Genomic DNA, 27,421 nt, shown 5'->3' on the forward strand with positions numbered 1-27,421 from the left:
TTCGTCAGATACTAGAGAAAAAATGGGAGTTCGGTGGGACTGTACATCAGTTATTTATAGATTTCAAAAAAGCCTATGACTCTGTGAAGAGAGAAGTGCTATATAATATTCTTATTGAATTTGGTATACCAAAGAAGCTAGTGGGTCTAATAAAAATGTGCTTAAATGAAACCTGCAGCAAAATTCGAGTAGGTAAATATGTATCTGAGACATTCCTCATCAAGAACGGTCTAAAACAAGGAGATGCTTTGTCTCCCTTGCTCTTTAACTTTGCGCTAGAATACGCCATCAGGAAGGTCCAAGGTAGGCAGGAGGGTTTGCAATTGAACGGGACACATCAGCTATTGGCATATGCTGATGATGTTAATTTATTGGGGGACGATATAAATACAATAAAGAGGAACGCAGAAGTTTTACTAGAGGCTGGTAGACAAGTGGGGCTGGAAGTAAATTCAGAAAAAACTAAGTACATGTTAGTATCTCGTCATCAGAAGACAGGCGGGCAAAATTATCTTAGGGTAGCTAATAAATCCTTTGAAAGGGTTACAAAGTTCAAATATTTGGGAACAACAATAACAAATCAAAATGATACTTGTGAGGAAGTTAGGAGGAGACTAAATTCCGGAAATGCTTGCTACTTCTCAGTCCAAAATATTTTGTCTTCCCGTCTGATTTCTAAGAACCTGAAAATTAAAGTATACAAAACAATAATCTTGCCTGTTGTTTTGTATGGGTGCGAAACATGGTCTCTCACTCAGAGGGAGGAACACAGATTGCAGGTGTTTGAGAATCGGGTGTTGAGGAGGATATTTGGGCCTAAGAGGGAAGACGATGGGGCGTGGAGAAAACTGCACAATGACGAGCTTAAAAATCTGTACTGCTCCCCCAGTATTGTGAGGGTGATTAAGTCGAGAAGAGTGAGATGGGCGGGACATGTAGCGCGCATGGATGGGACAAGAGGTGTGCACCGGGTACTGGTTGGGAAACCTGAAGGGAAGAGACCGCTGGGGAGACCTAGACGTAGATGGGAGGATAATCTCAGGCGGGATCTATGGGAGATAGGAGTTGAAGGAAACTGGATTTTGTTGGCCCAGGACAGGGTCCGGTGGAGGGCTTTGGTTAATTCGGTGATGAACCTTCGGGTTCGGTAAGCCATCTAGTTAGTTAGTTAGTTAATTATTAACCAATTTGAATGTGTGTGCAGGGGATATGGTTGTAGTAATAGGTGACCAACATAAAGGTTAGTGCATGGCCCATAAGTACTGTATGGAGGTTTTCGTATGTTCCATTTATTTGCAGTATTTAAAATAATGAAGACAGATACAGGAACCTAGTTAGAACTCTCGTTTTACTGGGTATTGACTGAAACTGACCAGTGAGACAACACCACATTTCTGAGAAGTAATTAAACACTGAATTTCTCTCTTATTTCACTTTTTGATTTAGTATAGAAGTAAAACTTATGAATTTGGAATATTACGTGGAATGTTGAGTAACAATGCTTACTGGCTAGGAGTGAGTGGTGTTGGGACAATGAACATCTTCCGGCTGTCATCGTGTGATGTCTGCCACATGTAGCTTGTGGTGGTAATAGTAATGGTCTTGGTAATAGTGACGTTTTTTGACTCCCGTAAATGACATATAATTCCATTAAATGTATAACGTTATCAAGGGCCAATCAGTAATGTTAACTGCCAGTAATGACTTATAAGCTGCCAATCACAGACATGCTAAAGGAGTTTCTTTAACAACAAGGAAGAATTGTAAAATTTCCAAGTCAGTTGAAGGTGATGAGTTAATGACAGGAAAAAGAGTCTTTGACCATTATAGTTTATTTGAAGTTCTAAATTGAACTAGAGCAAACATTTAATCAGCTCTCAATTCTCCATACTGGTTTGAACTTACAGAGAATTTAATGGCTTTACATCATGAAACTCTTATAGACTGCATTTAAAAAATATACATACTGCAAATTAGAATATGCCCTTATCCTTCTTTTGTTATCCAAACTCCAGTGGGCCTCATGGTATGAGATGAGTAGAAGTCTCCCTAATATACAGTACTGTCTAATGTAGATGATTTCTTGTTCTCCCTTAGGTCAAACAGGAAAGATTTCTTGGAAAGACAACTGGGTAGCATTCCTGGACAACTTGCTGCAGATGAAAATACTTCAGGAAGAATCGCGAGGTCTCCTTGTTCCAACCTATATCCAGAAGATCACAATAGATGCCAAGTGGCATGAAGCTGATGTCCATGAACTGAACACCAAGAGCCATGATGTTGGTGAGTTGGTTCATTTCAGTTTGAATGAGACGTCATTTGTATGCATGCATATTTATGTGCATGTGTGTACTGATGGGACCAGATTGCTTGTGAGTTCTTAGCATGGAGTGAAGAACGTAGTGATACATACTGCATGCACACCTCCACAATATTTCTGTTCCTTCCAAAAACATTGCTTTGTACATGGCTGTCTTCAGGGTTGTAGCACCACGTAGTCTGGAAGAAATTTACCAACATTATAGAGGTTCTTGCTGCCTTCATCATCAGAGCACTTATAATCCTGATGGGCAGTGGACAATCAACTGACAACAGAGTCAGTGTTTTTAAACAGCTATCAGGTTACCTGGTTATTCTGTGCACTTATCTATGGCACTAGGGAACCCAGCTAGCAAGTAATCTGGTTGAAGCAGTATGTGTGTGTGCACGTGTATGCGTGCACACATATATATGTATGTATAAAATTGTAAATATGTGCATTTCTTTGTGTGTATGTGTTTGTGTGTGTATCTCATTACCAAAATGTCCTCTTTCATTCCTAATATAAACATCATTCTACAACTTGGTTTCAGAACATTTTCATGCCACACATAGGGCATTCTCCTTTTTCAGTTTTACCTTTCAGACCCTTTGATCTCCATATACATTAATGTAAGCATGTACAGCTTTTCATAAGGTTTAGTTGCATATAATAGTATAATTCCGTCTGTACTCAGTTTTCATTAGTTTGTAAAAGTGAATTGTACTCTTCCCATTCACACTGTTAAAAATATTTTGCACTTCTGTATCATTGTTTCTGTCTTTACAACATTCATTACACTTGTCTCATTCCTTGCCTTTTGAATTCAAATATACTTCAAGCCAGTGCTATCTAACTCAGGCTTTAATAGTGCAGCCCATTTTATATTATTTTTATTATCCCATACTTGAAAATTATAATAAATGTTTACATTGTCATCATCTCAGAGCATTGCAGTTCTTATTCACTATAGGACAAAATGATCAAAAAATCAAAATGAAATGTGGGACAGAAAAAATAACAAATCCACAGAAGACAGCAGAATTATTCTATTTGTGTATTATCTGAAGCATTCATGGTGACTAAGTGTAATGAATTCTTCTTGGGCTACCAGCCGTGTCAGGTTGTTGACGAGGATGAAGACGGTTTTAAAAATGCTAGTTTTTTCTCCATTTAACCACCTGACATGGCTGGTAGCCCAAGAAGAATTCATTATATTCAATTCCTACTTCACAGAAATAGCCATAAATTTTTGAACCAAAATTTTGTTAAATTCTCAAGTTGCATGTTACCACAGTTGTAATAAAACCATGGTTGTATTCCAAGTAACTGAGTTTAAAGTAGAAAAAGTAACAAAAATCGTAAGGGCAAATGCTCAGAAGGTATTGATGGTGTACCAGACTATGTAGTTGATTGATGTATAATCATATCAAAAAACCATTAGCACATATTTACAATGTTTAATTACAATCAGGTATTTTTTCAGACAAATTAAAATCGGTGAAAGAACATTTTCAAACTACAAAGGTGGGTTATATGAATAATCTACAACTGTTGAGTGTTATCTATTGGTCTGGCTACTTTTCTAAAGCCATTCTGTAACTTTCATAATATATCTCCAGCCATATTTTTATTCATTTACCCAAAATACTAGAATACATTTTCCCTGTAATTGAAAGCAATGCAGTTCCTCTAAAATTGTTAGTATTATCCACACTCCCTTCTCTTCATTAATTTCTGTGCACATATAACTTAAATGTGTCTATTACATACCAATTCACTAGTACTAGAGAGTTTAAGTAAATATTTTTACTGTTTCTTGTGACAGTGCTGTCAGTACATGTGTATAAGGAGTAGGATATCATCCAGTCAGCAGACGTGGAAGTGCGAGGACTCCAAACTAATGCCGTAACTCAATACAAGTGCCCCCGACCAAGCCTGTGCTCGAGAAATACGTGTTCACACCTAATGTAGAACCTGCACACCATGACTTGCACAGTGCACTGAGGGTTTGCACACACATAGCTCTGGAGAACACGAGTGTCACCCATGTGAAGGTGGTGGAGCTGCACAGTCAAGGCACCACACTTCTGTCACCAGCTGTGAATCTCATCATTGCGGACATGCCACTTATAAAAGCATGTGTAACAATGTGTGACACAGAGTTACTTAATTTATAGTCAGTATTATTTTTATTCCACTTGAGGTTGATTGGTCTATGTCTTGATAGGAGGAAACAAAGTGGGATTTCAGCTTTTCCTTTCTATTGTCTCACCTCCTGACATTTTTATGTTGTCTGTACAATTTCTGTAATTATCTCTCTTGTCTTCTTTACTAGTAACTTTGCATGCTCAACTCCTACCACATCATCCTCACAGCCACAGTATCGTTCTCATACCAGAATTTCCACATCTGTCTGTGAAACACAACAATTCTTCTTCTTATAGGTTTACACATTTCTTAGATATAGCAATATAGGTTCACTTGGGTGGCCTCTGTACTACCACTGACCACCCTGTGCAGTACCATGGCCTATTAGAATACATGACTAATCCTCTATCTTAACATTGGCACCACTTTGAGGCGTGAGGTGGGCAAGCAGGATTTGAACCCTGCTGCTATGCTCTGTCTTGGTGGTATACTGCCACTATCCCTGTTTTCCATTGGGAGCAGAACCCCTTTCTGAATGTTTTTACTCCTGGCATCTAACCCTTTTCACAGTCTCTTTGTATGTACAGGTAAGGTTAGTTAGGTAGATCAAAGAATACATCCAGTTCACTATATATGATATATATCATTAATGATGCATTCTCCATCCATCTTAAAGTCTGTTCACTCCTTAGATGTTCCTGTACCTAACAGCTCTTGATTTCCCGATAACATGGCTGACACGGTGCCAGCTGGCTCATTTACTTGCAGATCCAAGGATTCTTATGGTGGTTACCAGACCAGTCCATATCCTGGATGGTTGGAACATTAGTGTGTGGCATTCCATAGCTTATGGCTCCTTCCCTTTTGGCCTGATCTATCCATCAGCAAGTTTTCCCTCCTGGCTCATGCCTTCTTGACTGTGCTTTTGTGTCATCAAGAGGACTGTCCTGCAGTTTGATGGTGTCAGCTAGTTTCTGTTACCATTTGGCTGTCTGACTCTCCATATGACCTAGTTTCTGGGCCACTTCATGAGATTATGAGATTTATCTTCTGAGATTTATCTATAATTCTGCATACCTCTGTGTTTTCTTCTTCTGAGTTTCTTAATATTGAAACCAAACCGAGTTTGTTATGGTTTTACACCAGCTCTCCTACTTATAATTGATAAGCTACTACTGTGGGGTTGCCAGTTCAATATCTGGCTGTCCCACAGTTTCGGTACAACTTACAATTTTTATGTGTTTATGAAAGTGGAGTGGACTCTCTTATTTCATATCTAGGTACAGACCTCAGAACAGATTCAAGTACACCAATATAGTGCCTTATTAATGGCCTATATGACCTAGGCCCTGTGTTGATCATGAAATCATTTGTCGAACTGTGCCATGCTGACACATTACTTATGATAAGAGCTGCAATATAATCAGCTGTGTACAGGAGTGTAACTACAATGGTGAACTGGATATTAAAGTCCCACTCCCCTATCAACAAACATTCTAGTTTGGAAGCTGCCCAGTTAGCCATTAACCAAAATTATAAAATATGAAGTACTTCTTTTGCACTGTGCTAGATTTTAGGTTAGCAAAGTTGGGAATTATTTGAGTTCCAAGTCCTGAGCCAATTTATATTGAACTGAAATCTCTACTAGTTCATAGTCTGTGTTTTCATCATTGTTCATTATTAATATGTCTAATTAGCTTAAGCTTCAAGAAGTAATGTTTGCACTTGATGGAGTCATGGGAAGGCACAGAATTTGTGCCAAGAAAATAACTTGAGTGTTAGAGTAACCAATGTTCCTCATTACTCCAAATTTTTGGAAAAGAGTAAGCAGAAGATATTCATGTTTACTGCCAAAAGCACCAAATTTTTATAACTGAAAGCAAAATGTGCATATAACCAAATTAACCTTTATTGTGTGAGAATATGGGATTTAAGCCCGTGTACTATGGGGCTGTCTGCTGGTTAATAGTTTTGTAGTATGTTACTGTGGCCCTTGTCAAACTGTTCCACACTTGAGCCATAATGCATGGCTAATGAAGGTTAAAGATTTGTGAATAGCATTAAGATGCTTCTAGGCTCTTGTTGAAATGTTTTACTAATATTGTTTAAGCTTATGTTTAAAAAAACACAAATTAGAAAATGAGCGCAACTGTACACTGGTTATTGCTTCAAACATCCTGCTGTATAGAGAATTGCTGCAGACTGCTTTAAGTGCTCTGGCTGATGGGGCATGCATCCTGACTCGTGAGAAACCTGAAACAAACAGTCTGTTCATCTATGGCTTTAGGCTTGAAATTGTGTTTGAGAAAACCCTAAAGGATGAAAAGTTACTCTTGCTCAGGAAGGTAAGGCAGAAAGTTTATAATGTTGATCACAAAAGCCTATGACATTTCCTTTTACTGAGCCGCATGAATCCAATCCCCATCCAGCCACTCTGTTTTTATCTCTTTTAATATTATCCTTCCATCTATGTATCAATCTTCAGAGTGGCCTCCTACCTTCAGGTTTTCATGCCTAAGATTTGAATGTTTATCATCTATCTCATGCATGCTACATGCCCCACTCATCTCATTCTCAAGCATGTGCTCACCATAATAATACTTTCTTGACAGTACAGATGTGCTTTAATAATGTTAATAATGAAATATTTCTTTCTTTAGATTATTGTTTCCATGTTTGCTAAAAGTAACATCATCAATTTGTGATATAGCTTCTTAGTCAGTACAGCATAGTGTAAAATATATGGTTAACATGTCCAGTTTTTCTTTGTTGGCTTAGTCACAAAGTGTGTATGTTGCTGGATAACAAGTAATGCTGTTTTGTAAAGTGAACAAGTTCCTAGCAGCAAAAAACGAAAGTTGATTTGAATGTGTTTAACTGATTAAAAGTAAAACTCCAATAAAAGATATAAGTATGTAAGTATGGATGTGAGTGAAATTACTGAAAAGGCATTCTGAGATTTTCAGTTTGTATAAATAAGGATAATGTCTTTACAGTAAATTTTACAAGTTATGTAATTCCATTTCATAATATAAGAGGAAATCTACCACCTCGGGTTGACAAGAGCATCAGAGACCTGTTTAAGAGTATGATTGTGCTCTGAAACTGCAATTAACTTGTTTGAGTCATGCACCTGAGCAGCATGCTTACCCTTCTACGTATTGAACACTGCGCAGCTTTGTGAGATCTGACATTTTCACTATGGTAAAGATGACAATATGATGATTGTCATCTGGGTTATGACACCATGTAAGGCTGAAGGTAGAAACAGTAGTTTTCTCTGAAATCTTGGAGTCTACCTATAAATCTACAAGGCATCACAACCCACAACAACATAATCACTGTACAGGTCATACTGAATCATCCTTCTTTATACTTTTCACTTCATCCAGTGTAATTATTCTGTTATTTAATGCTGTATAAGTAATATAGTTAATACATGACATTGATTTGTTCCATAAAATGATTAATAAAAAGTAATCCCAGTTAAGCCAGAGGTGGCAGTATGATCATCAGCTCATCAAGAAACTTTGGGTAAACTAAATGATTTTTTGTTATAATATATATTTTGGTAGAAAGTGTATGTGGAATCTGTTTCAGGGATTGATGGTGGAAAATCCAGTTGTGATCTACATTGCAGCCCAGAACTATGACTGGCTGCCACAAATGCAGACTGTCATCCAAAGCAACACTAAGCATCGCATTATCCTTGTAGCTCAGGATACACCACTCAATGGCATTTTGGGTCTCATGAACTGTATCCGCAAGGAGCCAGGGACCAACTTTGTAAGGTTAGAGACTCCTACTTGAACCTTTTTACTGCCAGTGAAGAAAGTACCACATGTTAACAAGTTTTCACCTGATTTCTAAGATTTGAACATTTGTGCAATATTTAATCTCTTTGACTTATAAATATTATTTTATGTTTTAAAATAAAAATTTCCATCTGAGATGGTGATTTATTTAATTTATTGTTCTTACTTATTTATAAATTCTTGGAACATCGTGTCAGCACTCAGATTATGCCAGTTTCACTATTACAATTTAAAGTCCACAATCAGAATTTTTGTTGAGATAAAACCTGTCTTAAATTTGCATAATTGTTCATGTTTAGATAAAATGTTATAATGTACATTTTTGTCTTGAAGATTAGCTGATTTGAGTTGGTTCACTCTTTTCTTATTCATTTTCAAATATTGCATGTTTGATCGTTTGTCATGTTAAGTGTATAGAGCTATGACTCTGTTATTGTATATCCTGTTCTTGCTGTAGGATCTAAAGTGTGGATTTTCCATTCATAACTTTCCTGTAGATGAATGTAACTTAGTTTTGTCTGAATCAAAAAGAGAGAATTTTTAATATGTGCTGATTTTTGTCATTCCCCAGTTGCATAAGAGCTTACTTGCTTTTCTGAGAGTGATAGCTGATTTTATGGCATGAAATTAAAACAAGAGACTTTGTGAATTGGCACTGAAATTATGTAATGAATTTAAAGTTATAATTGGTTAGTTTAATTTTGTTTAATTCTTTAGATAGATCAAAATAAATGTTTGTTTGGAAGTGAGTTTAGTGTTTACATACTATGTGGTCCAGCTTTTACAGCATTGTGGTTGAGAGGATGACCTGTAGATTAGCATCCTGAATCAGTAATTGTAAGGATCACAAATGGAAACAGGCACTTCATTGTTATTCATTTAAACTTATCCAGATAAAAAAATTTAATCAGTCAGACCACATGGGAGATGGAGGCTTGGTTGAAATGATAATATTAAAGTTCATCTTATTGGAATAGGATAGGAGACTGTGAACTGTATTCTTGTGGCTCACAATAAGGACCAGTTGGCAACAAACCTTTGGGTTCCTTGAAAGGCAGGACTTATTTTACTAGCTGAGTGACCATCAAGCTTGGAAGAAAGACTCTGTTTCATGGAGTTTCAATTATGGAGTTGAATTAAATATATGTGCCTTTTGTGTGAAGACAATGAACATTAATGTTTATTAAACTTATTGAGTAACTTTATGATGATAATAAGGAGCCTTAGAATAATTCATATTAGATTCATCAGTTCGAATGACTGCATTATTCATGTCTAAATAAAAGGATATAATTTAAATATATAAGTGAACAAGCAGAAGGTATATTTCAGTATGAGATCTCTGAAACATTTTGTATATATTTTCAGGTGTTATTTTATTCTGGATACATCAGCACCCCCATTTGATTCGCACTTACCGTTTTACCGGCAGCAGCTGAATAAAGAAGATCTTGTTATGAATGTATACAGTGATGGAAAGTGGGGGTCATACCGACACCTTCCACTAGACAGCTGTGCCACATGCCTATGTCAGCTCAATGACCCGAGGAGATTTCTCCAGCTTCAGGTGGCTGGAGGAAAATCTGGACCCTGACAGGTGCTGATCAACTCTTGTACACAGTAATGTGATTACTTTAAAGTTCCATTATAGTGATGAGGGACCAGAATAAATGTACTTAAAATTTAATGTCAAGTGAGGTAAATGTTATCACTATCACTGTTAGCTTGCTTTACTTTCTTAAGAAAAAAATTAATGGTGTCATCACATTATTATGCTGTCTTTATATGTCCATTCCTAACACTTTTAAACTTTTGAATCAGGCAACTAATCTGACAAAATTCAATAATAATGTTATGTCAGTTGAGGCCACCCCAGTTTCCTATAATTAACAGTAACAACATGGTCAAAATGCAAAAATATGGGGTAGGAGTAGCGCCACTTGATATAGCATCCTGAAAGTATGTGTAGCAATAAATAGATCTTCAACAAATATGCTCCCTCTTGAAACACTACATTTTTTATTTTAGTTTCCTAATTTGAGTAGATAATTTACTGTGTAGTTGAATTCCTGTATATTATTGACGTCTACTTCCCTGTTCTCTGTATTCTCTTCAACGTTCTCTGGGATTGCAGAAAATTTAAATGATACTCTTGCTTAGTTTCTACATCACTCAGTCTTTTGACCCCGAATTTCTCAATCCTGTATATCTTCCCCGCCTGTTTGCTATCATTAAATAATGGTCAGTGTCACAGTCCGCTCCCCTATAAGATTGCATGTCTACGATGTTTGTTTCCTCTGATCGATCAAAACGTGATCAATTAATTTATGGGTGATCCCATCAGGGGACATCCAAGTGTGCTTATGGATATAAAGATGTGAGAATGTTGTGCTATTGACAATCAGATTTTTGGATGTGACAAAGTTCACTAATCTCACCTCAGTGTCATTACTAAATTCATGTAAACTCTCACTCCCTATAGTTGGTTTGAACATATCCTCCTGACCACTTTTGGCATTGAAGTCTCCTAGCAGAATCTTCATGTGATATCTACTAAACTGATCAAATACACACTAATTCTCTATCTTTACAGTATTTTCATTTTAAAAGTTATCTCTTTATCAGTAGTATGTAGGAATTATCTACGTTCAAATAACCACTGACATCTCGTAAAAGTATCAAGACTGGTTACCAGAATTTGCGTGTCAGAATATGGCGCAGCTGTGGTGTAACAGTAGTCATCTCTCTGGCTGACATTACCATAAAGAGTGGTGTAAGAGCTCTACTGTCTGATGCAAACAAGATGGGACAAGTTGATGCCATATTTAACCTGGCTGTGGTGAATGCTGAAATTTTTCACATTTTAAAAGATCATATTGGATAAACCAGAGAATAACTAACACATTGCTGTCAGTTAAAACCAAGAACAGTTATGCTGAAGTGTAAGATGATTATGTAATTATTTTTGCATTCAGAGTGCTGCTTCTAAATGAAAGGAAAGATCTGAGAAAGAATTTGGTACAATTAGAGTATTAGGAATAAATTTATAAGCATGTGTTAACTCTGTTTCTCATATGTGCAAGCACTAATATATATGTGACTTGAAAGCTTCCAAAGAAATTAGCATATTTTGAATAATCTAATGCATCAGACTAAGTTGATCTATTATTAATATAAACAGAATCTTGTCAGCAGTCAAATTCTGTTTACATATTACCTTAAAAGCACAGTAAGCAAAGATTATGTGTATATGATTCTGATTCTGTACATACTCAAGAAGAAATCATATAAAATTAACCAAATAGGCAGGAGAAAAAATCTGTGAATGTCATCAGCTTCATATTGTATCACTTGTTGTTACCTTATAAATACCAAGACTAAAATGTAGCTGTCTTCATGGAGAAGAGTAATTTTTGAAAAGCTAATGTTACACTCAGCTAGTCAAAAAGTTTCCCACTTTTTTAACCTTATGATTCATTACTGTGTTTACAAGATCCCACAAAAGGTAGCTATATTTTTGGATTTCACTAAATATGGTTTATTGTTTTGGACAACCTTGTGTATCTGGCCACTACTTTTTCATTTTACTTCTATTTTCATTCAGAAATGAATGGCTAACAAATAAATGCATAACACGCAAACACACTGACCATTTCAGGGAAGATTGATGTTTGACTAAGCATAGCTCCACACACTATGTGGAGGCGAATGGCCAGGTTCAGGTCTCAGTCTCTAAGGAAAAGAGCCTGATTACCCATTGGTTGGGATGAGCCAGGATAGCTCAGTCAGTATAGTGACTAGCTACGGGCTGGACGACCGGGGTTCGATCCCCGACGGGGGCAGAGGATTTTTCCTCTAGCCTCTGCGTCCAGACCGGCTCTGGGGCCCACCCAGCCTCCTCTACAATGGGTACCGGGGTCCTTTCCCGGGGGTAAAGCCGGCCGGGGCGTGATGCTGACCACTCACCCCCCTCTAGTGCCGAGGTCAAGGAATGGAGGAGCTATACCGCCTCTCACCCCAAGCGCCTACATGGCGCATAGCGGGACAAACTTTACTTAACTGTTTACCCATTGGTTGGGAGGCTGAGTGGGCATCAGAGACATAATTTATTTGGTGACAAAGATAAAAATCTCTACTGGTGCTGCAAATTTAACTCTGGTCATCCAGCTGGTAGCGTTGGGGGATAGCCTACTTTTAAGTGCTTATAATAATTTTGCATATTAAACAGAAGTTAATAAATCACATGACATCATCATGAAAGAGTTTCTTTTGCTTGCATGGAAGCAAAAGAAACTCCAGATATGCAAATTTCTTACAAATGAACTGGTTGTGATGTTGGTTTTAATCTTTAATAAGTATGTTGGAGACTAATAACTGTGGAGCATCAAGGAAATACAGCATCTATGAGACAAATATTCAGTGATGGAAGAAGGTTAAAGGACAGTTACTATGTGTAGGTTGTGTAGACCTAAAATGGGCCACTATAAAGAAGCAGAAGAAAATTAAGTTTGTGTAGAAAAATTCTGTATATAAGAATTTTATTGTAGGATGTAATATAAATATTTTTCTTCAGAATTTACCAATTGGAGAGGTGGTCAGTAAATAGCTGAGTAAAATATAGGACTACCATCACTCTTGGTCTATTTGCACAATACTCTGTAAAGAATTGAAATTCCTAACCATTGACTAATAGCCAATAAGTAGAAAGGTTGTTTCCTTCTGAGAGACTGAGTTTTGTGTTCCAATGCTAATGAAATCCTTATTCTGCCATGACTCATTTACCAGGACATAGGGTGTACCACAAGAACATAAGTAAGAGTGACTGTTGAAAATATTTCACTACCTGTTTTGATACTGAAAGAAACATCTGGGCATTATTACAGGTGTTGCGAGACAGACTTCTGGAAAACCAAACTGAGGCAGACTTCACTGCTTCTGCAGGACCCAAGGCACTTGCAACACATCACCTGGATGTGTTGTCTCGCCAGATGTGCCCGTACCTGCGACATTTTGTGGTTTTCTCCAGTTTTTCATGTGGACGTGGTAATGTGGGACAAACCTGCTATGGCATGAACAACTCCATTACAGAGCGCATCTGTGAGGCCCGTGTCAGAGATGGATTGCCAGGTCTTGCCATACAGTGGGGCCCTGTGGGAGATGTGGGCATGCTTGCAGAGGTGCATGAGGAACATCAAAACATTCAGATGTGTCAGTTGTGCTCTGAAAATTGTTTGTACACCTAAGTCACAGAAGAAAGCTTTAACTGCTGCCAAACCTTAGGCTAAGAATATACATTATACATTATGTTAACACAATGTGGGGTTTATCATTTGTTTTGTAATTGATATAGTAATACTAAATATTGCTATATAACAGGTCAAGTAACATTCTAAAAAGCTTTCATTGATATTTCAGTACAATTTGAAAAGTTTTACTCTTGAATAAAAATGACCAGTAACCTTTACTGATTCTACATAATGTGTATATATAACCAAAACAATTTGACATTTTTCAGTCAGCAGTAGGAGGTTCCTCTTCGACCGAATAATTGTATGAATTCAGAATAACAGATAGGCAATACATCTGGAAATTTTACGGTTAATTAGGAGGCCAAGTATCTCGTAAATTTCTGTATAGTTTTATCTCAGCTTGCTACAACTGTCTGATGTGTCTGACCTTCTGTATTTTCTCTGGCAAACAGTCATGAGTTTGTACAGTTTTCAAATTCTCTGTGGGTAAGAAGTGTTTCAGAGGGCATACAAGATAAAATACATAACTGTAGATTCAGTAGGAATTAGTATTATTTTAGGGAATGACCACTGATATATCTGTTAATGCCATGCTTATTTATAGTATTTTCCCCATTTCATTCTGTTCAATTGCATACCAGTTCCCCCCTTCTCTCAGAAATTAAAAGTATTTGTAAACATCTTTTTAAGTTTTATTCTATGGATACAGGTCTGATGGAGTTTGGTCTGAAAGGAGAACTTCTCAAATATAATAGGAAAAACAATGTTGCACATATACTAATTCTTAAAGGAAGGAACACATATGTGACAAAATTTGGGAACCACTCCTACTAATTTCCTTCTCTCCTTACACACTGGGACTGCAGGGTTCTGATTTAGGGAAAAAAAAGACAATAGTAATGTTGAATAAGGATGTTTGTGACAGGGATATGTGGGGGAATCAACAATGAAAATGTTTGCAGAAGAGTGGAGACATACCTTGACCTTTCAGTTCAGGACTCTTTGGACCATACTATTAATATTTTACCAGTTATAAGTACAGGCTTGTTTGGATCCTAATACCTAAGAGGATCTTCAGTGAACTCATTAGTAGCTATATCAGATTTGTTCATAAAATTCAAAAAGTAGACACAAGACAGCACTATAAAGCAAGTACTTGACTGGGTGTTGACAGCTGAAGATTTATTGTACTCACATTTGTGCAATGCAGACGGCACCGTAGTGCAGAGGATTGCATCATGTCTGGAGGTGTTCAACAGATTCATGAGGCAATTGTGTCCTGTAGTGGCAAGCATGGTTGTGGCTGAAAAACGTGCAGGAAGTGATGGACCTGGAAATGTGCTGGAGTGTGTCAGCACCATCATGGGTAAGTCCAAAGTGGCTTCAGGTATATCAGAATGAGACATTTGTGCAGCTCACAATTTTATGGAAATGGAACAACATAAATAGTAATACAGTGTAAACTTTCAACAGCATGATAGAGATGGCAGTTGTGGCACTAGTAGTAGCAGGAGCACACAACGATTAGAAGTTGCAGAAAGTGCTGGTTCTTCATGTGGATTTCTTTGAATAAACTGTATTTAATTGATGCTTGCTTGTTTTTATGAGAATGTTAATCCTTTATCATATGGCAACAAGGGATTTAAACCCTTATATTATGGGGCTGCTGACCAGACTTAAACTCCAGGTTCAGTGATACAGTGGTATGCTAGTGTTTTGCATGGCCAACAGAATTGCCTGTAAGCACTGATGCACAGGTGATAAAGGTTAAACAATTGAAAAGCACTGAAACAGGGATAGTCATAGATTGTTGTGCATTATGTATCAGCAATTATGGTCACCCACAAACCAGACCAAAGACAGAAAACTATAGAACATTCAACAACAGCACTTTATGTATATGATGAAACATGTGGATAATGTATTTGAGGCTGTCTGTCTTCACTGTTATTTAATTCTTTTACAAAGACTCCTCCATACTAGAAATGTACCGTCAAATTGAAATTGATCTCCCTCACTTCAAGTCATAAATGTATTGCCTTTAATGACAAATCAGATACTGTATTGAAGGACTAGTTTGTTATAATGAAATAAATTTCTGGCAGGTATCCATGACCTGGACACCATTAGCCCAAATTCCACATTGGCAGAGTTAGGGATGGACTCTATGATAGCTGTAGAGATTAGGCAGTTCCTTGAACAGGAGTTTCAAGTGTTTCTCACGCCACAGAAGATACGCGGCCTGACTTTCGGATGCCTCAGGGAGATGGCTGCAAACAACCAGCATACTGAGGTAAGAGCTGCTTTTTCTAAATTTAAAATAACATATAAAACCTTTTTGGGTAGGTCTTGATATCATGATGGACATGCTTGTTGAATTTTCATGTGTGTCTGTTGGTCTTCCCACAAGTAACATCTGCATACCGACTGAACAGATTCTATCCTGTAGGTTTTTGCAGCTTTGTAACTTTGGCTTTCAGGTGAGAACCTCATTGAATGTTTACCAGAACCTTCCTCTTCACCTTCTCTTAAAATTCTGCCACCTCCTTCCCTCAACCACATGCTCCTGTCCCATTGGACAGCAGCCACTCCCCTGCTTCACCAATTGGTGCAATGAAATTCATCTCACCAGTCACTTCCTGCCATATATAAAGCTTCCAGAAATTTCCACATCCATTACTCACCCTGAAAATGCAATTGCAATGTCGGCCGAAATGCAGGTTGACACCAAACATTCAACATAGCTCTCATCTGAAAGCCAGAGTTATACACTGGACTAATTTTGAAACTACGAGGAGTTCAACCAGTGACACTTCTATTGAGGTCTTTTAGTTGCCTTATTTGCCATAATGAGGTTGTGGAAATCTGCCTGTGGATTGGACACCCACCTCACACAGCCATCTTCTGTCTGGCAATCCACCCCTATGTGTGCCCCTAGTAATGCCTAACTTAGCATCAGACATGCCCCCCTGGACTGCCAAAGATACACCATCAGACACCAGATGTTTTACCTCCCTAATACTATCAGAGATCAGCTAGGCAACAGTACTGACATTTTAGAACAAGTGTTTACCTTCCTACATGATATTCACCTTTATTGATTATTATGATTTCTGTGACCAATAGATGAATAATCTACCAGTGTAGAAAAGCATGTTTTAATTAAAACACAGGTGCTAATAGCCAGAGTAGCTGATGTGTCTATAAACCAACTACTATATTACTACTCTGTGCCTGGAATGACTATTGAAATCCACAAAAGTACCTCACTCAGAATACCTGACCAAGTTTTCGGAACATCAGAGCTAGAGAAAATGAGGCAAAAGTGATAACCACTTAATCATCATTAATTACATTTTGTTCTAGAATTAATATTTAAGAATAAGTGTAAAGTACTCAAGTGACAAAGAATCTGAAGTGATATGTTGTGTTATAATTGAAACAGTGTAATGTAGCCCTGTTTTTGCTTCATATATCACATTTAATTTTTCAAACACATAAGTATATTCTAGTAAGTCATGTTAACTTTCAGTATGAAATTAGTTCAACTTAAATTCTTCTTTGCAATTAGAATTGTAAAACAACATTTATCTAATTTACAGCAATATTGTGCAAATAAATTGCCAAGGTCCCTAGTAGAGAAATTGCTGTTTCTGAAATGCACTGAACCCAAGTCCACAAGGTTCAAAATATCAATTTTGCATTATCAGATCACAGTTGCATTCCTGACAATTAGCGTAAAGTGGATCCAGTTTGTGTATGCCAAAAATGATGCTTTTTTTTAGCAATGTCATGTAGCAGAAATATTTCTTCATTAACACTGATAAAAGTCTCCATGGCTGGAAATTTTTTGTGTCATGCTGATTAAAGTTTTAATAATTGTGAATAAAGTTTTAGCCACCTGCATCTGCATGGACAATGTTAAAAACCTTTTAGTTTTCTCCATTTTAGGTTTTACATGGTTTAAAGTTTATTTTATATAATACCATAAGGAAAATTGTAAAGATCTTAAAAGAAGAGTAATGAATATGTTAACGGTAAACTATGAAATCTGGCAATGATTAGAATGCCTAAAGTCAGCAGGCAAATTATGAAATTCAGGAATTCTATGGAATGCCCAGGCATTTTATAAAAAGCTTAAAACTTTTAGGCAATGTATGAAACTAACAGTTTATTTTGTACTTTGCATAGGTATTCTATAGAATACCAAGGAATTTTATAAAATGCCTCAGATTCTTTAGGCAAAGTATTAATATATAACAAAGAAGTTTCTATAATAAGATTTATACAGATTTATTTTATCTTTCATGTTTGCAAGAACTTAATATAAAACAATTTTTTTTTAATTATCAGAACTTTTGTTATGTTCACATTCAGTAGCTTGGTGTTTTCGCGACTATCTTGCACAAGCTCCATCTTGACAGCTTACCCAATCAGCTTTGATTAATTTTAATGTGCACAACCAAACAATATTAACATTTAGATTTATTTCATACTTTGCTTACTGACTTTAGGCATTCTATGCATTGCCGGTAACAAATATACATAGTAGAGCTCTGATAGAATCTCTCTTCTTCCAAAGATCAGATCATTCAACCTGAAGAAGAAGGTAGTAGTAAAGATAAGAAAGTGTAATTACTAACTAATAAGAGGCTAACTAGGCTTGATCCTGGGAAGGACACAATAATAGATTTTACTCTAGTATTTTTGTTTGATAATTATGAACTTGTAAGTATTTCGTCTTTATTGTAACTTTTAATTGTATAAGGACATAAACCATAAAACTGGAGTTGATACAGGTGCACACAGACTTTGACACTGTGTATGTAAATCAGTGAACCATGCAATGAGCCACCATATCATTCTTCAGTAACGGTGAGAATTAAATTAAATTAAGTTAAATTAATTTGTGTGCTTGCTTACTGTTTATCTACAAAGAAATGGGTTCACATAGTAACCTGCCCTGCTGCAGGCACGGTAAGTGTACATATTTGGTCTTGTGTTGTAGTGTTGTGAGAAGAACATGGATGTACATGTGACTGGAATCCATGTGACAATGCTGCCACTGTTATCAACAGGCAATTGACAAATCCTGAGGCTGTTTGATTTAGAGACAGCCTTAATGAAAAGAACACTGCATTAACACAATTTATACCCCATAACAGCTCATGTAGTTGTTCAATATCTTTTGGCAACTAAAACATTTTTAAGTAGATTGTAGATCTAGAGTGGCCATTTGTTTTTATGTGCCTTGTGATCCGAAATAATAAGATTAACAGATTATTTTAATCAACAGCCTGGCTGGGACTTTCTTTACCGGTCAAAAGAGAAACTGAGATAGACAGAGATATCTGTTGTATGTTGTTTTGACTATTGGTGGATGTCATCTGTTAAAAGAAGATGTAATACAGATTTTCAAACTTACTATATGTATAACACTACTGAACTTAAATTCAGGTTTGAATAATTTTACTATTACTGTACTTCTAGAACTGATCTTAAAATCCGCTGTCTCTTCAGAAAGAAAATACCTTTATCTACATTATCATATGTAGGCCAGTGCAATATGTAAAAATGGTTCAGCAGGATTTTAGTAATACCTTCACACACAAAATGACAGTTGCTTTCCTTCAAAGCAATGTACATATATAATTCAGGCAGATGTATATTGATTTTGACCTAAAATTGGTGTATTGTTAATTAATTATGAAGAGAATAAATTTGTTGAACAGAAATTCACTTCCTGTGAACACACAAAATGATCCCATTTGCCTAACATTTGCCATGTGATCATCCTTCATAATCCTTATGATCTGTCACTGTATTCATTAGAATGCCAAATGATATAAATAAAAGAAACAGTAAGTTTGTCTTCTTACGTACAAAATAAGGACAAATGATTATTTCATATCATATTAAACAATTTAACTTTCTTTTAATGGCAACATGTGACATCTGTTATGGACTCATCCTTGCAGAACACCAGTTATAAATTACTGTGCCATATTTTGTTAATCCATGGTGCTGGAGAAATTTCCTCAGAGGACTCATCAGTGTCTTTTTAAGGGCAGCATGAACAATATACAGGATGAGTCAGAAGTATGTTTACAAACTTCGTGTGCATGTTCCAGGATCAAAAATAAGAATAAAAATTTCCCATGAACATGGGGTTGGAAATGTTTCATTTTCGAAATAATAGCCAAAAATGAGTTTCAATTAATTGACTTTATATCAAAGTGAATCCAGCTTCCAGCAAAGATTTTCAATTAACGTTTGGGCAGGAATTGTTGGCTACATGTTTATTGGTCCACACATGCTTCCATCGCGTCTTAAGAGGACCTTCACATCGGTGATTCTTAAGAAGACACTTGCCACGTCTCCTTGAAGATGCACCACTGAATACAAGACAAATGTGGTTTATGCATGACAGCTCCAGCACAATTCTCCCATCGCGTAAGATATCATCTCAATGAACGGTACCCTCAGCCTCTTTTAACAAGTTATTGTCTGCTTATATATTTTACAACTACTGTACCTGTGTGTGTTTTTATTTCATGGGGCGGTAGATTAAAATGAATCACGTGCCGACTACAAGCGATATATCTAAATTCACGTTGGTTGAAACATTTATTTGGTTTGTTGCGTACTAAATCCATTACATTGGAATTTTTAATATTGTTATTTTTAACTCAATCATTTGGGTCTACTGAGGCGCGGAGATGAGGTCAGAAAGGAATCAGTTTAACTTATTCGAAATACAAAATCCAGGGTCGTTCATGGAGTCTTCTAAGCAAGTTTATGTAAAACATGAAAATTGAACCTAGGAAAATATTTTGGATGTGACCTGACTCGAACTTACAATAGACTACTTATAGTACGGTTACTAATAATGGAGATAACTACTGAATGTTGGAATAGACAAAGACTGATTTGGTCCCTCTGCATTCAATGCTTATGGAATACCGTTTTGTTTTGCCGTCTGTAAAAATCTCACTGTTATTCTACAAAACTGTATAAAGAATGAAGACGTGAGTAAAATATACTTTAACTTTATCATTATCGAAGCGCCTGAAATAAAACCCACAGAGCTCATAAAGGTCAGCATCATCTACCGCGTACGCATTTCACTTCTCTCTCATATATACATTTCCTGTCCATATATCTCTCTTTAATTGTATCACTCTGATAATATTTGATGACGAGTGCAAATCATGATGTTCTCCAATATACCATTTGATCCAGGCATTTGTCACAGGCATGCCCTACTTTAACATTTGCTTCTTTGCTTTGAAAATTATAGGTACGTATTTTATGCAGCTAATCAAGTATTGATATGTTGTTCCAAAGTGTGTTATGACCAACATGTCACTTGACTGTTGGAGGGATTCAGGGGGAAAGGTATTTCTAAATTCAATGACCACCTGAATGAAGTTTCTTCAGTAAAATGATAAGTCTGTCACTTACACAATTTCTTATAGGTAGGTTGAAGGAACAGTGAGCAAGAAAATAAAGAAACACAGAACGAAGTTTATTTTGTTAGAAACAGTATTAAAAAGGCAAAAAGCACTGAAATGCTTGTACAAAAATACAATATATTGTTCTCTTGTTTCTATTGACTTCTTTGACATTGCTCTTGAGAAATATAAAATGACAACCTGTATTATATACATAGAAACAAACAAAGAAAATAACACATACACAAGGTAAATAACTTAATAATAATACAACATGAGTATCATTTGGAAATTGCACAATACATGACCACTAGCAACCAATGTTTGGATGGGTACGGACACTCAATGCCTTGTACTTTCTTACAGAACACCCAAACGACTGGTCCAAATACCCGTACATTACAATAAAATTTCTGAATTACTTATTTCGATCAAGACTTCTTATTAAATCATTTAGTACTAATTTCAGTGACTGTATTGCGATTCGATGCTTCTCAAGAATAATCAGAAAACCAAACTCGCTGTAGCTGTTAACTGATATAATAGTAAACTTAGTAAAATATTCACACTTCTTATAATGTAGAAAACAAATGCTTCTATTATATATTAACAGCAAATTTGTTTTGGTGCCAGTGGCCAAGAACACAATGGAAATAAACAGTAAATGCTTTTTTGTATCACACCAGCTTGCTAAGAGCATCTTCACTCAAAGATGTCATAAGAAGTGGTGTTATAAAATTATCTATAGTCTAAAATCTCAGTTATAAGAATCCAGAATGGAGTGATTCGATATGACTTTGATATGGATTCTGAGAAAACACGTGAAAGAGCATAATATTATTACAGTTATGTCCACAATATCAGCAAGACTGCAATTTCTTGGTATAAATTTGATAATCGCCTGAATACAATATAAACTGGCATTTTCTTACACAATTCCGCGGCTTCAAATTTCAGACCTGACTGAAGAAAAAACTTTATTCCTTTCTATCCAGACAAAAAGCCTTAATCTCTTTCCCCTTTAAATGAAGACCAAAATACTTTTCATTTTTGCTCAATGAACTTGCAACACAATGCATTCACTCCTTTCTCAGAAACCAGCTCACTTTCACATGCTTCAACTAGTCACATTTTGTACTCAAACATATTCACTAATAGTTTAATTAATATTTTAATATTAGACAAAATTCTACTGCTATGAATTTCCAGCACAAAACAGTGAGCACCTCTTACTGATGTGGTCCTGACCTGTCATGGCACTAAGATAGGTTTCTTCACTAGACCGAAATATTTTTGTTCAATATCTGTGAATAATTTATTATTCATCTATAAATTCTGTCTTATTATTATATCACCCACAATGAATATATTAAATGTATCACAACCCATTTAATTGGTATTTTAAATATAATCACATAAGTTATGAGATCGCGCGAGTGCAAATGGGAATATGTAATGTTATTACACTGAGGTCCTATTCTGTGTTATCCAGGACCCAAGAGAATAAATATTTTTAAGGATCTGGACGAGGGTATCAATAATACTGAATACCCAACACATACAATTGAATGAATTTCAACAGAACACGTTGCATGCATCTCTAGGAGAACAGAGGCACGACGTCTTAGCCTAATGGTAGTGTTTACAAGAATAGGAACTCTGCGAAAACATTCAGCAAGCCCCAAATAAACATTGGAGCACCTTGGCTAAAAAACCAACCATTAAGTCATTGCAAATACATAATACATTATACTGCCTGAGACAGTTCATATGGAACCAATATTAAAGTTCAAAACTAAATAATACACTGGTAACTATAATAAATAATGGAAAATTAAGTAACTGTAGTTATACACATATAAGGTGTCAGTTCACTGACAGTCCTAGAAATACAGAAATTTTAGTTAATTACTACGTGAGACTAAATAAAATCAAGGCTTTGCCTTAATAACTCAAGTGAACCATAAAACAAACTAATAACTATATATATAGGGTAAGTTATACTGAACCCTTTTCCCACTATCATGCAATCACACACAAGCACCAACATGAGAGAATTTACTTTACCATCGTTCCCAATATCACTTGTGATCTCATTAACAAATCAACTTTACCCATATGGGAAGTAATGAAAAGTACGTCAGTAATAAAGGAACAAGTAAAACCAAGAGATTCAAGATAAATACATTACATAATCAACAAAACAATTCAATTTCAATATTGGAGTCAGTTTTTGTGCTGCTACTTCTCAACTGACCTCCATTAGGAATGGCGTAACCATATAATATCCAACAACGAGTTGCAAAGCTAAATTTTCTAACACTTTAAATTCAATACAGTAATGATATGGAGCAATAACTTTACAGCTATGCTGTCACGGAGCATCACGCGCTTACTCGTACAAGTATAAAATAATTGTTATCATCATTTCACACTGAAGATTTGAAATAGGTTTTCAAAAGATATTTTTGAATTATACAAGCAGACTCATCACACAGTTATAAATAAAAAAGTATATACAGCTGAACTTTGTTCCTTTGAGAAGTTTGGTCTCTTTGTGTCATTATAGTTGCATTAGGATTGTCCTCTATAGTTTTGACAACTAGCACTGACGTACCTAAACACTCATAAGATTTAATTATTCTTGCGTAAGAAGGAGACTAAAGATCTGCTATTCCAATCCTACATAAATATTGGCATGATAAATAAATAAATAAATATATATCACAGTTTAGAATGTCGGCAATGCCAATGGAACTTCTTTTTCCTTCCAACATAATTTACAGATGTTTGCAAGTGCAGTTATTTGTATATAGCCATGATTGCTGCTGCCACATTTACACATCCAGTGAAAATCACAGTCCATTCATAAAAGTTCTCCCTGACGGAGTCTTCTTGCAACAGCGAGCTCAACTTCCAACATCGGTTTACGTAAACGACTACCCGAGCAAGCTGAGGCCCGGAACAAAACAGAAAGAAAACAGAAAATAAAAGTCAAAATAAGGCATTTCTTAACTTATAACAAAACGATACCTGTCACATCTGAAATTAAATTAAATGTTGATTTCAAGTTACGCAAGTGAAACGAAATTATGCTCAAAATGCAGATGTAATCAATAGCTCTTATATTATTGCTACTGTACTTACAAATTAATTGTATCAGAATGACCAAAGGAACAGATCAATCGAAAGTGATATTTACGAGCATTGATTAGCGGCTTAAAATGGCAGGCCTAAGTCAAACAGATAAAGATCCCTTGGTCCTGTCCTCATATTTTAAACTGGAGTCCACTTATTACAAGCAGTTTTAAAAAGTCATCGGGGTTTCCCTAATTCAGGAAAGAACATGTGATTTGGAGACCTTCTTCGATCTCCGGGATCTAGCCACATTCGAAGACTGACTTAATGCACACATGTTCATTTAGTTTATAAAAAATGCGGAATGTTCGGGCCTGTCAGCAAGACGTTTGCAAGGTTTTATGACACGCGCACTAATTAAATTGTGTGATCAGGTAAGCGAAATTAATGTCTGCTTCTTGAATTTATATTAAATTGATATTCGCTGTAGATTATTCCACGAGATGCAAGCCTAACCAACTGTTTTATGAAGCTCACTACCAATTTGTTTGGCATTAGACGGTGTGCACAACTTGATGGGGCCACGTGACACAAGGAATGAACCCGTAGGCTTGGGGACGGCGGGCCGCTCCCCTATTGAATTATATCCTGACATTCGCCTTACAACCGAGGAAAACCTAAGTCAGGGGAGTCGAATGGTCAGACCACTCGTTGTGCCGACTTAACCGTCTTGTCAGAGACAGCCCCCTCCGTTGCCCTTGGCCGGCACAAGTGCCTTCCAAGTTGCCGTACCAAAGGATTCCCCATGTCAACTAAATTTCCGTCTCAGCTCTGATGCGGTCGGCGATGAACGAAATCCCCAAATCCTCGTGAATTTGCTTATTTCAAACGTACAAGGCGCGTTGTTCGCTTATGCAGCTTCCGAACGAGGGTGCTAGCAGCTGACCTCCAGATCGGGCTTGCATAATCCATCATAGGATGAATCGGTTATCTTGTAGGGGAGGCCTTCGCCCCAGATCGTGTCGAAGGCGTTTGCCACTACCAGGAAAACCTCGCCGGTTAGCCGCCTCTCGTCAAAGTTCCTGTTGACCCTTTCAACGAGGCGAGCCAGCTGTGTCTGGGTCGAAACCCAAACTGCTCGTCGCGCAGCAGCCCGCGTATGTCTCTAGTTAGTTGGATCTTCTCATTCTCCACCATTTCACTTCCATCGCTTCCTAGGTCAACCAGTCTTCCTTCTTCCTTACCGCATGTCCTAGCCATCCAATCCATCTCCAGTTATTTCTGGTTGTCGATCCAAACTCCTCAGCTCCCGATCATTCCTTATTTCCTGTTCGTTCCCTTCCTTCTGTGTTCGAAATATCTTCCTTAAAAATTTTTCCTTCCACTTTAACGCCCATATTTCTGAAGCATTTGTTACTATTGGTTTAATCACTGTAAGTTTTGACTTCGCTATTGATCCCAGAGCGTAAGAGCATTTATTTCCTAACTCCAATTTCCTTCACTTAATGCCGATCCTAGGTACTTGAAAGCAAATTTCCCTACTTGTTAGATCCTGCACTCTCTGTCATTTATCTTATCACTGATTTATTTTGGTTTCCTTGTGGCCCCACTTTCTCCGCTCCTCTTTCGCCTTCTTTTAAATAATTTACACTTCTGCGTAATAAGACTGTCTCATCCTCTTAAAAGCAGTGCCTAATCTTTCTCCAATAAGTTTCAAGAAGTGCAAATTAATTTTGAAGCGGTACTGGGAATTCGAGAATGTGCCTAAGTGTAAGGACGGTGGACACGTGAATTTGAAACGCCTCAAACTAAGAATTACAAGAATTTGAGTTAAATCTGAGACGCACGGCTCTGAACGACGTGTGCAAACAGCGTTTTCGTGGACCGCGCGCATCAACACGTGACGACAGTTCACACGATCGCCAGAGAATTCTTCAAGGCGATGGATTAGTTAGATCACGATTTCCAAGTCAAGCGTTCGCAGGATTCTCAAAACAGCGAAATTGAACTTCCACGTGCCAAGGTTACTCACTGCATACGATGATGATGATCCTGACGGCAGACTTGAGATTTCTGAATAGACTCCGAGGAAGGAGATTGAGGACGAACACTTTCTGGGCGATTGTTTGGACTATTGTGGCGACATTTGAGCTGAACCAGCACAATCGTGTGAAATGGTCGTCTGAAGGCAGGACATCGGTCTGGTGATTTCTGTCATCCAGGACCGTCGTCCTTTGAAGCGACAGTCCTTGTGTTCCGTTCCTCACATGCTTCAAGAATCCATTGGTCCCACCGTTCGGCAGCCGAATTGAGATGAGGCCATGTTTCATCAACTTTTTCCCAACCGATGGTGAGTACCCCTTCGCCTATCACCAGACTTAACCCCAGCTGTCTATTTTAATCGATTGGACATGTTCTATGGCTCAGTTCTTAAAAAACGCTTTCTCGGCTTACATCGGGGAATTAGCCTGGAAGAACGAGAAAATCCATTTTTCTAGACGAGTTTCTGCCGACATTCAGACCCGAGTCATTTTGATTTGCTAATTTAATTTAATGTTTTAAGGGCAAATACGCAGTCGAATGCCTGCGTGCCTCATTCTCGCTTGCAAAGGAAATGCCGTGCATGTGGAGTCTCTCAAGGACGAACAATCGAAAGTTTCCCTTATTTATGCTTCCACGGCATTTCTTAGCGTTTAGTAAAATAAAAATTAACTAAAACCTTCTCTGCATAAATACGACTCTCCCACCTCTAGCACATTCTTCGAAATGAAAGAGAGTAATTTCTCTGGCAAAAATCACGTGACGGTGCCATTAGGACCACTTGTGACGCATAACGAGTAATGTTGAGAGTAAGAAACCGACCTAGGGCCTACACAAAAGTATTTTAGTTGTAAACAATTCGGTATAGCGTGACCTGCACCCATGACCTACCCGACTGATTTAGAATTAGCCTAAAATATCATTTTAATTTAATTGACCAATAATTTCGTTCATTTAGTAACATAAGCTTAATTATTTACAGCATCCCAATGTTTGTTTATGTCGACGTGTGTCTGATTTATTCGTCAAATTTTGGTTTAATTCTACGCTAATTTTTCCATTATGGTAGTCGACCTGTGAGTTATCGCCAGAGAAAAACGAATGTCCGCTCCCAGAAAATGAAGTTCATTGGCGTCCATTGACACAAAGATTAGCAGCTTCTTTTGCTGCAAAAGAAGGCCTATTTGACTGTTGTCTGCTATTGTACTCCAGTTGACTTACTGTTATGTTACCTCCTACTGCGTCGGCCGCCCGTCACGCCAACTACTACTTCGCCTCAGATTTTCCTCAGTCACTCAACTCAGTGACAGTCGCAACTGTGCGTCTTTGTTTGTG

The 27,421-nt window shown here is 37.0% G+C and overlaps 1 pseudogene across 1 annotated transcript in view; it reads left to right on the forward strand.

Moving 5' to 3' along the window:
- The window catches only part of LOC110832629 (fatty acid synthase-like), a 56,097-nt pseudogene that overhangs the window by 15,246 nt on the left and 13,430 nt on the right, over positions 1-27,421 (forward strand). Inside the window, exons 10-18 of the transcript XR_015536616.1 lie at positions 2,098-2,283; positions 4,128-4,443; positions 6,553-6,795; positions 8,051-8,241; positions 9,634-9,862; positions 10,987-11,104; positions 13,149-13,473; positions 14,725-14,880; positions 15,620-15,807. The product of XR_015536616.1 is annotated as a fatty acid synthase-like (transcript). The remainder of the gene's footprint in view (positions 1-2,097; positions 2,284-4,127; positions 4,444-6,552; positions 6,796-8,050; positions 8,242-9,633; positions 9,863-10,986; positions 11,105-13,148; positions 13,474-14,724; positions 14,881-15,619; positions 15,808-27,421) is intronic.

This window comes from Zootermopsis nevadensis, unplaced genomic scaffold (genome assembly GCF_977971745.1).
Source record: "Zootermopsis nevadensis isolate Lab colony 2312 unplaced genomic scaffold, Znev_1.0 Znev_ptg000023l, whole genome shotgun sequence".
Lineage (NCBI taxonomy): Eukaryota > Metazoa > Arthropoda > Insecta > Blattodea > Termopsidae > Zootermopsis > Zootermopsis nevadensis.